This window comes from Chaetura pelagica, unplaced genomic scaffold (assembly GCF_000747805.2).
Source record: "Chaetura pelagica isolate M959 unplaced genomic scaffold, ChaPel_1.0 scaffold690, whole genome shotgun sequence".
NCBI classification, from domain to species: domain Eukaryota; kingdom Metazoa; phylum Chordata; class Aves; order Apodiformes; family Apodidae; genus Chaetura; species Chaetura pelagica.
In genome coordinates, this window is record NW_009951806.1 from 69,951 (window position 1) to 75,346 (window position 5,396).

Sequence of the window (5,396 nt, forward strand, 5' to 3'; positions counted from 1 at the left end):
CCTGGATGCTTCGAGGGCAGGTTTGCTTGAATCTGCTTTCTGCTTCTTGTTAGTCTTGAAGAGACAATCACCAAAAGCTGAAACAAGACACCAAGACATCCGAGGGAAGAGATGCTCCCCAGCAGAGTCTGATGCATCACCCCTTGCGTCACACCTTCCTGGCTATGTACCTGAATTGCCTTGCTGGGAATCACAGAGCCACAGACTGGTTTGGGTTGGAAGGGACCTTCAAGATCATCCAGATCCCACCCCCTGCATGGGCAGGGACACCTCCCACCAGCCCAGGTTGCTCCAAGCCCCATCCAACCTGCCCTTCAACACTGCCAGGGATGGGGCAGCCACAGCTTCCCTGGGCAACCTGGGCCAGGCTCTCACCACCCTCACAGCAAAGAACTTTTTCTTCATGTCCAACCTGAAAGAACAACCTGGATGAACAAGCTCTTGTCTGGCTAAAGTAGAGCAGTTCCATTTCTCTTTGTTGGCAGAGCCCACTTACATTTCAGAGGCTGCTCCACCAAGTCTTTAAATGAAAAGCCCTTCCTGGAGCAAATTAACCATGAAACAGAGCACAGAGCTGTGGGCCAGAAGAGCAGAAAAAAGAAGCAGATTACAAAACAGGCAAAAAAACCCATTCAGTCCAGGTATATGGCTCCAGGTATTAGCAGGTGGTAGGAATAAAAGATGATGAAGGCAGAGGTAAATGTGGTGCCTTCTGATGTATCGAGATGAAAGCACAGCCTGTAAGAGGGAAGTCAAACCTTCATCTGTCTGTTCTCTGGGACCTTTTGGAAGGATAGTTCTGCTTGTGTTTTGTTGAAATAGAAGCCAGACTGCATAAAAATCATTAGGAGCTGTGTTTTTGTTGTGCTTTTTTTATTATCTGTGATTTTTTTTACTCATGCTAATGGATCCCAGGCCCTTCTAAACCAAACAATAATAGCTAGGGGGAGAGCTGGAGGGGTCTCTCCCTTTGCCAACACTGAGCTATTGAGCATCTAATCATAACTAGGAGATGGGAACCAAGCCCAGAGCCCTTCAATGCCCAGTTCCCAGGATGAAAGAAGGAAAGAAAAACACCCCAAATGGTCCAAAGGCAATTTGGATCCCACCATTTCCAACAGGACTCCAAGGTGTAGACACTTGCAGGACCACCAGGGCCCTTCTCATTGCATTTGGAGCAAGGAAGCTGTGCTGGAGCAGAGCAAGGACTGCAAAGTTTTCCACAGCTATAAATCATAGAATTGTTTTGGTTGGAAAATCCCTTGGTGTCCCTGGAAAACCCTCTCTTCCTATACAAGACTAAGAGGATCACAAAGGAAATGAGCAGAAGCTGGTTCAGGGAAACAGAAGGTTCCCCTGCATGCTGTCTATGCCAAAGGATCTGGTGACTTCTGAAAGTCCACATGGACTCAAGGGTAGAAGGGACAAGCTCATGGAGGAGAAACCCACGAATAGGGAGAAACTAGACACAGACAATTAAACCCCTGCTGTCAGTCTGAGGGAGTGTTTGTGGGGAGGGTTGTCTGGCTCAGCACTTAATTCACATTTAAACAGGCACATCACCCAAACAGACTGTAATCTGCCAAGGTCCAGAGAGACAATTATGCTGGTACAGGCTTCTTTCTCCCCCTAGTTGGTCCAGGTCCTCACAAAATGTAGGAATACCCCCCCAGAGGTAGATGAGGTCCTTGTTTACTAGCCATGCCCTTCTGGCAAAGAAAGACCTGCTCTCTGATGGTGGTTACACCTTATCCAGGTGAATGCCTGTAGGTGTAGCCTCTTATTTTCAGTCCACAGAAGGAGTATTGCTGGTATCCCTCACACCTTGTGCAGCACCACCAGCCTTCAGTGCAGCTCAGACCTTCATGGCTCCATGGGGCAGAGGAGAGAGCCAGCAGGGAGACCCAGTGCAAGCAGGTGAAGAGGCCAAAAGAAGTCTTGTGTCGTTCATGTACAGCTGGTGGGAACGTGGGGGACATCAAGGAGTCATCACAAGCTACACAACAGTGTTCATGGCTCCGTGCTGAAGTCAAGCAAACACTGCTGAGTTGGGCAAGCTGAGAGCAGCCCTCTGGGGAGAAATAGGCACTGCAGGAAGCCAGATTGGATCCTCTGCTGGGGAGGACCAATCTCTCCAAGCCTGGGGCAGGCAGGAGTATTTATCTGGCTGGAGAAGAGATGAAAGTCTTCGATTTACCACATCTCTGGCTTCTGGGGAGCCAACTGCTCAGCTCGTTTGTGTCCCTGTTTATTGACAGTGTATTAACCTCTGGGTGAGATGACAGGCCTCAGCAACCTCACAGTGGCCTTCTCACTGTTTGCAGTGACTGCTAAATACCACAGCAGGTCATGTTATTTATTCAGCACGTTGCTGATGTCGGATTACAACGGGACCCCCGTCTGGAAATGGAGAGAACCCCCTGCAAGAGGCTGGCATGGACTCATTATGAATCAGTGCTGCTCAAATGGAGCATCTATGGAGAATATCTAAGCAGTGACCTTCATACAAAATGCATCACAATACACTTCCTATTAAAATAATCATAAACACAGTAAGCAGTAAACAAAACAATCAAATTGTGTCTGGAAAATGAATGCAGAAAGGGGAAGGGTAGATGAAAGGGGGATTAAATTTCCATTTAGGTATTACAGGCAATGAAGGTTTGGTTGGGTTTTTTTTTTTCCCCTCTTTCTTTTCAAATGTTCTTTCCAAAATCAATACCAGGGAGGAGGGAAATGGTGTGATTAGTAACATGGTGAGTAATTGCACCAGTTTGTCACCGCTTGTGTTCAATGTTAGAGCATCTATTAAGGAGGAGGCTGTTGGAACCAGCCCCAGTCAATATTTGTCCATATCGCTGACAAAATCCTGCAGTCTGGCTAAATTCTGTGTGCTTGCTGATCAAAGGCTTCACCTCTGCCAACATCTGTCCTTCTCATCATGATGAGACCACCAGGCTTCAGGATCAGAGCCCTCTGACACACAGACCCACAGGGGAAGGTGATGCTGCCCTGTGATCCATGTGGCAGGGAAGTGGAGCTGCCAGGTGACTTGCCAGAGGGCAGCCAGGTGAGAAGGCAGAGCTGAGCACTGCACCAAACACTGTAACCCTAGCAGGGACTGTGGCAGAGTCACAGAGTGGTCAGGGTTGGAAGGGACCTCTGGAGATCACCCAGTCCAACCCCCCTGCCAGAGCAGGATCCCCTAGAGCCGATCCCACAGGAACACATCCAGGTGGGGCTGGAATGTCTGCAGGGATGGAGCCCTGGACACCCCTGAGCAGAGTCTGGCCCATCCTCCTGCCACCCCCTGCAGATATTGATCAGCACTGATCAGATCCCCCCTCAGCCTCCTTTTCTCCAGCTGAGCAGCCCCAGCTCTCCCAGCCTTTCCTCACAGGCAGATGCTCCAGCCCCTTCAGCATCTCAGTGCCCTGGGATGGACTCTCTCCAGTAGCTCCTTGTCCTTCTGGAACTGGGGAGCCCAGAACTGGATGCAGTATTCCAGATGTGGCCTCACCAGGGCAGAATAGAGGGCTTGCAGGTCAAAGGTGCAGGAAGAGACCCTTTCTGTCTTTCTGGTTTGCAACAAGGGAAATTTCACTTCAATTTTCAGGGGCAAATCTTCCTACATTCAAACACATGCTGTTAGGAAAGGTGATGCCCTGGAGCAGAAGGTGAGTTGCCTCATGGTTCCTTCATGTGTTATATAGAAATATCAAGGTTGGCATTGACTGCAAACAGATGAGCCAGGTCCTGTGAGCTGTAGGGAGAGCTCCAAAAATGGAAAACTTGAAAGCATGTCTTGAGCAGGAGCAGTGGATGGTCATTGTGGAAGCCCCATCCCTGGCAGTGTTGAAGGGTAGGTTGGATGGGGCTTGGAGCAACCTGGGCTGGTGGGAGGTGGATCTGGATTGTTTTAAGGTCCCTTCCAATCCAAATCAATCTGTGATTCTGTGATTCTATGATAATTGCTGCTATATTATCAAGCTTATGGATCTTGTAGATCTCCTTCACCATCAGCAACCACCAAGTGCCCTCAGTCTGTGATTCTGTGATTCTGTGATAATAGATTCTATGATGCTGCTATATTATCAAGCTTATGGGTCTTGTAGAGCTCTCCTTCACCATCAGCAACCACCAAGTGCCCAGCTTGCTTTGATCTGCTTAGTTGGAGCAGCTTCATGTTCTGGTTTTCCCCAGTTTTCCACAAGTTTCTTCCAAATCTCCAGTTTTTCCTTCCTACACATACATTCCTGCACACACAACCTGAGGTTGCTCCAGCCACTGCTTTTCCCTGTCATACACATGGATGCTGCCTTTGCCCTTTGGATGGATGATTTCCACACCACCTAGACATCCACCCATTGCCAGAAGGCCCTCAAAACCACGGGAAGAAGGATCTCAAAAGTGGACAATTGAGACTGTTCCTGCTGTCTCATTGCCCTCTCCTCCCAGTCTGAGTGCACCCAGGCTTTCATTCTGCACCCACCACATTTCTGTTCCTCCACCTCTGCTCTTCCTACATTCCAGCCTTCAACAGCATCCCCAGAAACATTCTTTTTCATCCTGGTTCTGCCTAGATGAGCTACAATCTCTAGCTACAGAAGGGAAGCCCAGGGCAGAGCTGTGGCTCCAGAGACAGCCTTTTTTTAGAGGTTTTCATCTATTTTGCAACTTCCAGTGAAGTTTTGATTTCTCCTTTTTCATTTGCTCTCCACGTTCCCTGACTTCCATGTCACATCTCTCTTTGGTGATCAGTCTGGTTTCTGTCCTTTCTGCAGGTTCTCAGCTGAACTGCTAATATATTTTTGGAGACAGTTACTCATCCTGTTATAGCTGGGAATTTTTGCAGACACATTTTCCCACTTATGTGTCAGACAACTCCCAGACTGCCTCCCAACTTTCAGGCCCCCAAGTTTTCCAGCAAGTTGCTAACAAGTTTCCTTTGAATTTCCCCTTGTTTATCCATGTGAGTTTGAGAGAGATCTACCTTCACTGTTGTCCTCTCCAATTCCAAGTGACTTCCTCATGGTGAGTCACCACAATTATTTTCTCTGACCAATTAATTAGCTGCAACTAATGGCTCTGCATGCTCTAAATAGCTCTGAATCTGTTGGATTGGGTCCTATCTGGAAGACAGAAACCTGCCTGGCATGTTCCTCTGGGACCTGCTGTAGGTGATCCAGCTCTAACAGAGGGTTGGATGAGATGATCTCCAGAGGTCCCTTCCAACTCTGACGACTCTATGATTCTACCTGAAAAAAAAATCCTCATCCCACCCACAGTCCTATTTACAGATGTGGGGTTGTTCTCCTGACCTTCTCCCTCTCTACTCCAGGAGGTCTCAGGCTGTCCTCCACCTCTGGCTGCAGACCAACACCCCCATCCTTTCC